General features: G+C 40.8%; 1 protein-coding gene across 1 annotated transcript in view; it reads left to right on the forward strand.

The window, feature by feature from the left end:
* The window catches only part of GREM2 (gremlin 2, DAN family BMP antagonist), a 39,907-nt gene that overhangs the window by 24,172 nt on the left and 3,657 nt on the right, over positions 1-12,078 (forward strand). The gene's annotated exons all lie outside the window — the stretch shown is intronic.

The raw sequence follows: 12,078 nt of genomic DNA on the forward strand, positions 1-12,078 counted from the left end.
GGGTTACAAAGCTAGAAATGATCCCTAAATGGCCTACAGAGAAGGAGAGTTCTGGCGCTTGTCTGTTGATCTGTGAGCAGAAGAGGTTGGTGATTGCCTCTATAGGCTTCCTTCCTCCTTCTCCTTCTCCTTCTCCTTCTCCTTCTCCTTCTCCTTCTCCTTCTCCTTCTCCTTCTCCTTCTCCTTCTCCTTCTCCTTCTCCTTCTCCTCCTGTCATAGGGAAGATCTCTGCCATTATTAAGAAATGTGTAGACTCATTCCACTCCACAATGCACCTACATGATGTGTGATTCCTTGTCACTTTTCTTTCTGGATATTGAAACTGGATCTGTTCACCTGACTCGAAGGGCTGAACTTTCAAATTCAAGTCAGTTCATCTGTTTATCACACATTACTCTGTTTCCCATGTCCTGTATTTGACTGACAGCTCATGTCTGAGACTCTGTTCAGCTCCACACCATTGTCAAAACTGCCTAATGAAGGTCTCACCTTCCAAATCGTGAGGAGTTACATCTTTAGCTCCCATTACTAGCTTTGCCTCTGATTTACTAGTCCAGTGGCACACTACTGAATCTCCTTTCGTTCTTTGAAGGGAGGCTGAAGAAACCAGCTTATGTGTGTTTTTAATTACATGTTTATTCAACCATCTGAGGATGTCAGAAACTGTGAACAGTAAATGCCAAGTGATTGCCAGGAAGAAAGCTGCTGACTGAAGTGCATCGTAGACAGAACCCTTCTGTGTAGCTGCCACTGCCTTGCCGTGCACATACCGACGATATCTGATTTTGATTATAGTCTCTCCTCTGATGATAGTGCTGTCTCGGGTTCTCCTAGAGACAAAGTCTTAGTCAAGGGAAAACATAAGCAATAGTGTAGTCAAGGACAAAGTCAGTCTCCCCCTGGATTCCTCTCTATTGACTCTTCTTTCTTCCTCATTTGGAGTGAACTGAAAGTCTAACGATCCTCCTTTAAATGAGCATAACTTGCTGTATTATGTTAGTCTAGACAAAGGAAATCAAATTAATTAGCAGAAAGACTGCAAATGTGCTGTGTAGGAGTACCTGTCATTAGAGTACCTCATCCAGGCTCCTGTGGCTTGGTGTATATTCAGAATGATAGCTCTGGTCTTCCTCTCAGCAGAAGAGAAATAGGATAATACTAGTCTTCAATTAGAGACAGAACTATAATTCAAGTCATGGGCAAGGAGAGGGGGAGGTAAGTAGGAAGACGGCTGCTCTGCAAAGCCTAAGTCATAAAACATAAAATCCCAGTTTATGCGTGGCAACAGATCCTTCTATGATTGAATTACAGCCTTCGTATTCAATCGTGGGCTAAGTCCATAAACCAGAATACAGACAGAACAAATATTTACATTCTTGGGGCAATGATGGAGGGAGAATCACTGAGCAGAGCGTGAATCAAAGCCACAAGAACATAGATGTGGGACAGCCATGTGTTGCCATCAGTGTGAAGCAGGAGGGATGGAGTAAGTTTCCAGTATTTGGATGTGAGATTTCCTGTAGTACAGGTCACCCAGCAGCATTTCCCTGAAAATCCATATTTTAGTAAAGTGAGACACACTGCCAATAGCAGTGAGTAAACTATAGTTTGTCCATTCATTCTGTGTGCTATGCATTTTCCAGTATATCTAGAAAGTGATATTGAAATGTTTAAGTATTTAGCAATGTTTATGTTGATATTGCATATCTAATTACAATTTTATTTGTATTCCTGACTTTATAGCACCTCGTAAGTTCTGTACTTTTGACAGTTGTTGAGCACCAGCTGCTGTGATTTATTTTGGTCCAGCTGACAGATATGACAGTCATAAACATTGCTGTCAATTCAGAAATATCAATAGACGTGTAGCTAAATAAATGAAAATTCCTTTTGTTATCTTAGAAAACAGCTTGGAAATAAGGGTCAGAATAGTTCTATACCGAAGAACTTGCATCAAGACATCAATTGATGCATATACTAGGGTAGATAAGAAGCCATGTAGCTCAGAAGATTTTAAACTCCAAATGTCATCTTTGTTTATAGGCTTGCAAATGCACATATGCAAGCAGCTATCAGAGTATGCAGTTTCTGTGCTTCTCAGCTCACAGGCTTCAACTGCGTTTCAATTGCATACCTGGATTTTCTCATATGAGACCTTGAGTAAATAGACTTCCTTTTGGAGCAAAGCCTACAACTGAGTTAAACATTTGAAAGAAAAGTCATTAGACCATTAGTTAATCCGCAAAAAGAAATAACAGTAGTAAGCCAAGCAGAAGCCTGGTGTTCTTAGGGAAAGAAGAAAACATCTTGTAACACTCCAAATAAGTTTGTGAGCAAAAGGGGATACAAAATATTACAGGATCAACCCAAGGGTAATACTGTGCCTGGTGTGCAGCAGTGACTCACTACTGCCTGGCTTTTGTCTACACATAGTGCCTAGTAAATTTTTCTTAGCTATTGGGACAGCTTATATACTGAAAAAGAAAATGTATTAAACACCTTGAGGTGATCCACTGTTCTTTCAAGGTGTCTTGTACTACACATGAACATTAGAGCTCATGAACTCTGATTTTCTATGGATATGTTTGGTGTGTCAGTTCAACACGGTAACCCTAAATGTCCTCTTTACTACTCATGCCTTCTGTGTTACCAAATTGTGATATCCTTGACTTGTCCCCCCCTTTCTCTTCCCTGAAATACTTTTCATGCCTTCCCACATACCCTAGGAGAAAATACACTTAGTGTAATGCAATACGAGTTTCAAAACTGACTTGCTGTCCAACTTGCTTGAAATATGGCCAGTGGATTGAAAAATATAATTATGAGAATCTGTCAGATGGTTAATAGACAACATGCGGTTACGCAAAGGCAAAAAAAAAAGGATAAGAGGATTCACTAGGTTTAGCCTCACCAAGCAGAAAAATGCCTTTCTGTGAAACTAATCATTCTGGGAAGGTGCTTTCTTACATGTGTGTGTGGCACAGACCTGGTTGTGACTAACGGACAGAATCGGCTTAATAGGTGTTTTATTTGTACACTGGCACAGGTCTTGTGCAGTCTGTCCCCAGAACTGCTGTAAGGTTCAGTCAGGGGCACTGATGTTCTGTCAGTGAAATGTAAGCAGAGACAAATGTAAATGAAAAACTCTTGAAGCAATAAATCTATGAAATCTTTATGATAGTACAGCTGCAATAGTTCTTGCAAGTGGCATGTTGGAAAATAGTGGGATGCACTGCTGAAATTGTGTCTGCATGGGAATTTGCATACTACCTAATAGAAAGGCTAGCCTGCAGGATATTGAGATAAGAGCAATTCTTATTTAAACCATCTGTGTTTCAGCTCTATAAATAGGATATTGGCTTACAAAAATTCATAATATAAACCCTAGACCATAAATAACATCTTAGATTTTTTTTTTTTCAAACAGGAACGTGACTACTTAAGAGTTATAATGCAGTAACTGAGGATAGGATCTTGAATAAAGACCCTGACCTGGACCTACCAGAAAATTGGGAAAATTTAAATGTTACTTCTCTGCTGATTAATCTGGTGTTTCTCAGATACAAGATTACATGCCACCTATTGATTTTTAGAAGTAATTGCATTTTTCTGACCGTTAAGAGAAGCAAGCAGAAATTCTTCTGAGCACGTTTATGATGCTTTAAGGTGCAGGCTTCAGTCTTCTAGAACAGATCTCATCCAAATGCCCTTTTCTGGGAATGGGGCAAGTACAGTAATGTACCTATAATGGAGACTAATGGTTTTCTCCCTTACAGTGAGCTAGAAAATGAGCTGTGTGCTCAGGAAGTTGTCCATTGTGTGAAGCTGCAGAGCAATAAAACTCCTAACGTCATCTCTGTTCTATCAAAACTCAGGGAAACTATACTGGAAATTTTCATACAGAACCATTTTCATATACAAAAGCACAATGTTTTTAAAGAAAAGATTGCCTAAGGGTATCAAATCTGGATTGATCGGCAAAAAGCATTGGTGCCGTGTGGTGCAATTGTAAGATTTTGGAAACGGTCCATTCTCAGTTAATTTCTGACCTCCAGTAACTCACTTCCCCTCTGTGCTCAGTTCTGGTCCCACCATATGTTGCTCGCCAAGTTAGTCTACAAACATTTGAAGTTGTGTTGCTTAGTCAGGCACTGGTCTTGGAAAAGATTTCTATGTTCTGTTGTAATGCAAACAACAAAAATATAATGGAGGATACTCATTGCAAAATAGTCTTTTGTAGTATCGATTCTCCAGTGAGGAAGCAATAAAATGACCTATTGTATTTAAATGCTGAACTTTCCCCATTCTTGTGACTGTCCTCCTTTCCAGCAGGCTGAGGGATGGTCACAAGTGAAGACATTTGCTCAAGCCACCGCTTCCCTTCTGATTTAGTTTTTAGTTTCCCAAGGGCAGAAGTCTGCTGTTTTCTCCTGAATGAAACGCTGCCAAGTGGGAGTGTACCAGCTGCCTTCTGCACAGAAGAATAAATTTTAATATAGGCTATTATTTCTTGCTGGACAAAATGTTCATGTGCAAACAGAACTGACTCGCCTATTTGGGGCTCTTTATCTCGTGCTGAAAAGCTGAGGACACTGAGAAGGAGAACAAGTATCTTTTCAGCTGGTTCAGTCTTGCAAAAAGACATTTTTCAGATTGTTAGGACAACTAACTTTCAGTTCTTTCCAAAAAGCTATTCTCCTTGTATCCAAGGAGTTTTCTTTTATTTATTCCTCCCACCCCCTGACTGTAGCATTCTCCAAAACCAGGTTTGGAGAAAGAAAACCAACCTCATGGATGGCAAGTAGAAATCTGGTTTTATTTTGTGGGTTTTTGCCTCCTTCCACTCCCCCCTTTCTCCCCAGTGTTGCATGTGCTGCCAGTACTGATGACTATCCAGGCACTTCTGAGTAGGACATCTCACTCTGCTTGGGACAATTCACATGTGCTCACCAGGCAGACATTTGTCTGTGGCTGGTTCTAAAACCACAAGTTCCTGAAGCTGAAATTGCAACAAGATCTAGGAGTTTTAGTCATAACGATATTCCAGAAAGCCTTTGTCCAGATACCTGTTAGTATTCAATCTGGGTTCTACCTATCCATGTTCCCTGAAAAATGGTATTGCTGTGCTACCAGAGCTACTGCAGGAAGACTTAGCTTTTGCATTTCTTGCAGCTTTTCTTAATCCTCCTTATTCTGCTTTTCCTATCTTAGACTGATAAATTCTGACACAGTTGTGGAATCACATCTTTGCTACTGATAAATGCAGGGCAGTATGAAGTTGATAGTGTCTTGTTTCACTGTGTTACCTGGCTAACATTTAGCCCTAAAAAAACAACCAGGCAAAAGCAAAAAAAAACTTGGAGCATGATTTTCTTCACTATTCTCTTCTACTTGGGTGATTGCCTTAGTAATTGCGTTTGTTATATGTGTATGTGTTTTTTGGGAAGCGTTGGTATTTATCGTGGATATAAGTCTTAGTGAATGTATCTCAAAGAAAAATACCAGTACTGGCTTCACCAATAATTTTTTTGTTTTTCTTTTTTTCCCCCCTTCTTTCTCTCCAGTCTTCTGGAGCTCTAGTTCATGTCTTAGATATAACAGATAAAAACTGAAATGTCACCTAGTGAAATCTTCAGTGCATTGCCTCACAAAATCCTTGTTCTGGCTTTGAAAAATGAGAAACTTCTCTCAGTTCCTCCAATACTAATACTACTTGAATAAAATAAAGTGAATCATGGTTTTGGAAGCTAGGCAAGATAAGAAGGCTTCAGCTTGTGGAGAGCCTAATACCATAGATCAGTAATACAATATCTAAATCAATATACTTCCTGGCAGGATGTCAATGTGAAGAGGAGTGTTGGAGCAATGTGATCTCTGAACTCTGATGAAGTAAGCAGCTGCATTCAAAACTGTTTCGAATGAGCTTGTCTAAAGTTCCTGAATGAAGAAGTGGCTCAGTGGTTATAAACATGAATTTTTGGAGGCAGTAAAGGTAGATAGATAAGAAAGACAGAGAACAAAACATGAAGGAAAAGCTTGACGTTTTATCTGGTTAGCTTTAGTAACAAGGGTGAGTTCACCTTCAAGTTTTCTTCGTAATTGCTCCTGTCCTAAAAATGGCATATGTGACACATTACACATTGCTGAATATGACAGGAGTAATTAGTTGAGTTCTTGATTCCTCTTCTTTTGTTGTGCAAGGACCAGGAATTCTTCTAAACTCTCAGCCTCTTCAGGGAAAATTCCTGGTCGTAGAAAATCTACAGTGAGAGCTGAAATTAGCACGAAGCAGCATTCTCTGAGTTGCTTTGAACTATCTTTGTCTTAGCATAGGCAGTTCCCACCAGAGTCTTTGCTTTATGTACTTTGGTTTTGTTGATGACGTACTCTATTTTTCAGTATTTTAAATTCAGTGTTTCAGGAACTGTCTTGGCAAGCAGAACGGAGTGCTGGCATTATGGGGGCAGCGGTCGTCTTCTGAGGGACACAGGCTGGCGTCAGTGAAAACCAACCCCGCCTTCCCCTTTTGAAAACAGAACTAGACCCTGCACAAGACACATCTTGAGGCATCCAAACTGCAGGCAGACCTTTCCTGTTTCCTTCAAAGCTGCGTAGTGTTCCCCTGCGGGTCTGCTTGGGCCTCTCTGGGGAAGAGGTGTTGGTGTAAAGGAGAGACAAGGATGGATCTCCTTGGTGGAAGGGAGATCGAAGGATGGAGATGAGAAAGGATCTCCATCCAAGCCAGCCAGTGAGGGTAAAAGGAGTTTATTAAGTCTGAAAGAAATGTTTTCTCCCTCTACCACCTACCGCTAGGGCTGTGATGCAACAAAATAGCTTTCTCTCAGATCACTATAGAAGGTTGTTAGAGGGCAAGAATGAAAAAAAAATCCGCTTGTAATGGCATTAATTATTGCTTTTTAAACAATTATTCCCTTTGGTGTTGCATGCAGTGGTTTTAAAAAGTGATGCTTAGCATTCCTAGTACATGGTAACTCTTCTGCTAAAATGCAGAGATTTTCTATCTGAATAGCTGAATAACATATTCTAGCTGCATTACTGGGTTTTCTGAGTTTTGTTTGTTTGTTTGTTTGCTTGTTTGTTTTTAAAAATTTGGTTGCCCCCCGCCTTCTACATGTTTTGTTGTTGCAGCTGGCCTCAGTCTTGGCAATTTAATCATGACAACCTATTAATCATGTAATGATTTACTAAGACAACCATGGCTCTGCAAAAAGAAAGATACAGCACAGTGCTTAGTTATTGCTGACGTTGAGGCACAGGAGCAAAGTTTCCAAAGGGTATTTAAAAGGGAGAAGTTAAGAGCAAATGCCTCCCTTGCACAAAGATGCCTCATTTGTATAGTCTTTATGTGAATGTTGTGCCATTAGAATCATGCCTTATCCTTAATAAATTAAATAAATAGCATTGTTGGCTTCCTGGTAGAGTATCTGATATTTCCTGGCTTCCCACATATGTTGCTAAAGCCAAGTTTTAGTTCTTTGAGGAGTTATTGCCTGGCTTGTCTTCAAGGAACACTTCTTGTGTCCCATCTTAAATGCTGAGAACTGACCATATACACCATGTTCTTATATTAATATATGTACAACTGGTTTATCCGGATTCTTCTTTGACTAAGTCTAATATGGAGGTAAGAGTGGAGTAGAAAATATTTTGGTAACAGAGGTTCCCCCAGTCAGCTGATACCAACCGAGAGCTCTCAAGTCTCTGAAATTTGCAGGATGGAAAGTGGAAAAGAATGATGTAGATGGTCAAATGTGACCATGCATGTACAATGCTACAGAACTGTACCTGATTTAGTCTAGCCTATAATGCCTGTCTTTTGCTGGTAGATGAAGAGAAACCATTTTCCGAGACAAACTCTTCAACTATTAATTAAATTCAAAATTTTCAAGAAAAGTATCTCTGAATTCATTTATCTTCCTCCCAGTCATTGGCTCTTACAGTGCTTTTGATGAGTGTAGGATGTTTATAGCACTAAATCTTCTTCCACATGTATTTACAGACTGAATCCATTCTGTGACTGAGCTAAACAGATAGGCTTTCAAGTTCCACGGTAAGACAGGTTTTGCAGATTTCTTTTCTTTTTTTTTTTTTAAACCATTACCTGTGACTTTTTTTCTGAACCCCTCCCAGGAAGACCTGGTGAAGAGGAGATGGTTGTGTGTCATACCTGTATCAGAGAGTTGAAGGCTTCCAGGAATACTGATAACACCAAGTGCTTTGTAGGTGTTGCATGCTAAAACAAACAAAAGGGTCTTACACCCGAGGATTTCCTGAGCAGCTAGCATAAAATATCACAGCGATCTTCCAGTTGCATCCCTCTCTCTTGCTGTCCACCTCCAACCCTGAAGTAGGCTGATGTACAAAACAGGAATTTCTAGTCAGAAAATGCATCCTGAGCTGAGAAACTGGTTATGTCTTTGGCAATCAGAGGAAACGTCAGAGCAGTCACCCAGCACAGATCGGCACTGCCGTTACCTCCTGCTCTGCCTTTTAGACCATAGCACGCACCCGCGCATTGCGGGACTTATCCCAAAATGATGTGCTTGAATTCCCAGGTCAAATCCAATACTCCAATTCCCAGAGAAGTGCCCTAGCCACAAAACCATGGGCTATTTTGGGGGTCACACTAGTGCCTGTCCTGCTCCAGAGCTGGATTGCTTTCAAGAATTCATGAGTTATAGGGCCAGAAGGTCAGTATGCCAGAGGGAGCCTGCCTTGGTAGATATTTTATGTGACACAGTAATTGGATACAAAGAAGAAATAAAGCTAAGGGCAGACACAGTGATCCAGGGTCTTCCCCTCCCAGCTGAGTGCCCTGGCCTCTCTGGATTATGGAGCTGGCTTTTGGTGTTCTTGCCTCCTTGGCCAAGGATTTTTTACACTCCTAGGTACCTGATAGCCTAGCTCTGGTATGACACATTTGATAAATTTATGAACCCAAACTTGGTGCTGATTTCTTTATCTCAAAGAGATAAAAACTTAGCATGTGAAATGTGAATGCAGCTAGGCCTTGTTTGGTGTCTAGTGTAAGGTTATTTTCTGCAGCAGCTCATGCACTGGCAAAAAAGGGTGGGGGGAACCAGCAGCAGCTGGCAATGACACTTGAAGAAGCTGAAAAAACTGTCACATGGGAACTTCTACCATCTCTGCCATGGGGAGCCCCCAGTGCAGTGGGGATACTCGGCCCAGGCTGGCATATGTGCAAGTTTCAGAGGCGTTGGTCTCTTGAGGCAGTTCTTGCTTTCTTGGTCTCAGCCACATGCTGTTCAGTTCTGTGACATCTAAGTAGGACAGAAATGCCCTGTTCTTGCCAGAAGCCAGATTCTTCTCCAGTACGTTTTGTGCTTCTTCTCATCATGCTCTGTCAGCAGACAGACAGCATTCACCATGTTGCTTTGCATTCAGGCTCAGTTTACTGAAACGATCTCTGAGAATAGCGAGATTTCTCTTCTCTTTGCATGCGAGTACCAAAACTATATGTAGTTCCTTGGCATGTTGCTGGCACCAGGTGACCTTGTTTGCACCCTTACTTGCTTGAATAGGGGGTTTGTGTGCCAGGGCTTAGAAAGGGGTGATTTGCAGGCTAGTAAGGGGTAACGCTGTGATTAGAAATTCCGTGCTCTGACAGCATACACATTTGACCTGCTAGTGTAAAATAGATTATTATTCTATTATGTAAACACTTAAGGTCAAGGTTTGATAAGGATCAATTACAGAAATAGGTGATGCCTTCCTACCTGTCTGTAGAAGTACTTGCTAACACATACTGCAGCATTTCACTTATAACCTTACAATAGTGGCTTTGATTAATAATGCTTTATTAGTTATAAACGTAGACTTACTGAATAAATCCTACTTACTCCGTTGAATGGCTCCCCATGCCTACATAAAACTATTTCAGTAATTAGGAAGCTACTATAATATTTCTCTATATTGTAGACTTTGAGTTGTTAGCTCTCTGTCAGCTTTCCTGAATTCCTACGTAGGCTTTCTACTTGACCCCATCCTTGACACAAAAGGGAAACTGTTTCAACTTGTACTGTGTGATGAGAAATGGCAAGTGTGGGAAGACAGGGTTTCCCAAAGAAAAGAGGGTGGGAGAAAGAGCACATCTCTCCTTCTGACGTGCCTCTGGACCTGTACTGTCCTCTTCTCCACCGGGATCGGAGAAGTGAGACTGGACAGGTGATATCCCTGCTGAAAGGGACCAAACTCCCTCCCTGAAGGACAGCAGAGTTATCAAAATCGCTTTGTGGGCTTGCATTTCAAGAATAGAATAGATGAGGATGCCTGAGGAGTGTTGGCAAATGACATCCTGTAGAGACCTCTGTCTTTTTCTAGAAGATGTAGGCTTGTAACTCCTGGGTTTTTTCTTCCCTTTCTGTGTAAAACACAAAGCAGAGGGAAACAGTTCTTTTATCTACTACTGAAATGCAGCCATCACTGCAGAATAACATGAGAACAGTTTGAAGCATGGAACACTATATTCAACTGAAACTAATTACCTGATTAGGTTTTGGCCTGGCTGTGTGGGTTGACATCCAATGGTCTTGGCGACAATACCTGCGAGCAAAGCCAAGTCTAGCCTTGCTTCATTTGAAGACTCTGGACAAAACTTCTGGACTTGTGTGCTGAATGCTAAGCAGTGTGAAAATAGGCCACTGATTTAAAGTACCCATGGCTACAACGGGTGTCAGTGGGCAGCTATCATGTTTGCAGATGAATGAGCCTATTTGGGCTTTAGAAATACTGGTTTCTATTTAAAGGTGGTTCCGTTTCAAGCACACAATCTGGTGAAATATAACTCTGCATCAGAACATCCTCTGTCCACAGCTATAGGATTAGCACTTTCCTTCAGCACTTCGAACTTCTCCCCTTAGAAATTTAGTTACAGTCTGACACTGAGATCTCATAAACTTAGAAAATCACCTAAAGGGTTTTTATTTCACCTAGTGTCTGCTACAGGAGCTCTTTCTCTTTATCTCCATAGGGGTTAAATACGTTAAGTCTGCTTTTTTAGAAGCATTTGTTAATGCTGTTATTGTCTTCTCTTGCACCTTTGTTACAAACACTTTTTGAGTCTGTTTGTTGGTATCTTTGCCTGAGAAATGGTGTGTTTTCATGTTAGGAGTACCTACTCTACATCTGAAGTGTCTATAGAGTTAGACACATCTATATTTACCAGTGTGATGGTATTTTTTTGTCTTGGCATGAATCTAAAGGAAAATAAAATTATTACTTAGAATGACTTGAAGCTTTACTGGGAAGAGAGGGATAAGTCTTTCATCTGAATATTATTATTGTAATACAGTCCCTTAAGAACAAAAGTGAGCAGAGCACTTTTAGATAGACTTGAAGTGTCCTTGCCTCCAAACAAGAAGCTTCTGGGCTGCACTCACTTCTGGCACCCTAGGGAGCCTCTATTCTCCCTTCCCAGGGATGTGAAATGAACTGTCAAATTAGTCATGGCAGTTCACTGGTGAACATTGACTTTATGAGGAAATTTAGTACATCTACTCTGATATCCTGGAAGCACTTTGAGACGCATTACTAAAATGAATAGGACAAGTGGTTGATGAAAATCCAAGAGCTGGTAAAAGATGTTCCACAGAACAAGAAATCCTGATAGACAGCCATAGGAAAAAACATTTTTGCCAACTGGATGACTATTTTAGCTTAACAACTGGCTTGTGCTCCACTCTGTTCCTCAACATCTAAAATAAATATTGAATTCTCTCCTGTTTACAAACCTTCTTAAACCATTTGCCTAAGATGCGTTGCAGTAATGAAGTCCTCAAAGTTGTTTTTAAGCATTTCCTCTTACTGCAAAAATAAATCCATGAAGTTTTTGGCCTCCCACAAAGACAACCAATGCAAGCCTGTAGGTGCCATAAAAGCCCCAAGAAACTTCAGAAGCAATTTAAAATAAGATACACTTTTGGATACCTCTCGCTACTTCTGTGTGGAACAAGGCTGGGCAGGGACTCGGGCTGGAGAGGCAGATGGAAGATCACCCTGTGCAACCTGGTATTTCCTTCCCCAACTCCCCAAATCAGC

This window comes from Patagioenas fasciata, chromosome 3, assembly GCF_037038585.1.
Source record: "Patagioenas fasciata isolate bPatFas1 chromosome 3, bPatFas1.hap1, whole genome shotgun sequence".
NCBI classification, from domain to species: domain Eukaryota; kingdom Metazoa; phylum Chordata; class Aves; order Columbiformes; family Columbidae; genus Patagioenas; species Patagioenas fasciata.